Source organism: Brienomyrus brachyistius, unplaced genomic scaffold (assembly GCF_023856365.1).
Source record: "Brienomyrus brachyistius isolate T26 unplaced genomic scaffold, BBRACH_0.4 scaffold545, whole genome shotgun sequence".
Classification (NCBI taxonomy): domain Eukaryota; kingdom Metazoa; phylum Chordata; class Actinopteri; order Osteoglossiformes; family Mormyridae; genus Brienomyrus; species Brienomyrus brachyistius.
The window spans coordinates 40985-41548 of NW_026042820.1; the positions used below are offsets into that span (position 1 = coordinate 40985).

General features: G+C 44.0%; 1 non-coding gene across 1 annotated transcript; it reads right to left on the reverse strand.

Annotated features, from left to right (window-relative positions):
- Nucleotides 1–219: 219 nt before the first annotated feature.
- trnad-guc (transfer RNA aspartic acid (anticodon GUC)) lies at nt 220–291 on the reverse strand. The gene has a single exon. It is a non-coding gene; the product is annotated as a tRNA-Asp (tRNA).
- Between the last annotated feature and the right edge of the window lie 273 nt (nt 292–564).

Genomic DNA, 564 nt, shown 5'->3' on the forward strand with positions numbered 1-564 from the left:
ACTGGACCTTATTGTTTATATCTCTTATTAAGGATCCATCCATCCATACATCAATTATCAAAACCACACACTTACAATCCGAGTCTAGTTTCATATGCTGCGCTGCTGAGCGACCCGCAGAATATTATGCATGAGTACAAGTCACAAGCCCCGTTTCCACTAACACGGGGCCGGTTCTAGCTTGGTGCCTTTTGAGACCGAGGCAAAAAGATGCAGACTCTCCCCGTCGGGGAATCGAACCCCGGTCTCCCGCGTGACAGGCGGGGATACTCACCACTATACTAACGAGGAGATGTACGCGCACTACTTTTACATCTTCAAGATAAACAGCGGATGACTACTAACATTTGCGAGTAATCAATGACTGAGCTTCATGTCATGACCATGGTGCTCAAGAGAAGAAAAAATACATAATGTACGTCCACTGATACCAGAACAACCATATAGCTTTATACTAAGACGATGATTAAACGGAAAATTCCTTTACAAAACACTGCCACAAAATCATAGTTTCGCAATATTACATCGTGCAACGGGACACAGTGTAAGTACGTGAAGTCGGTA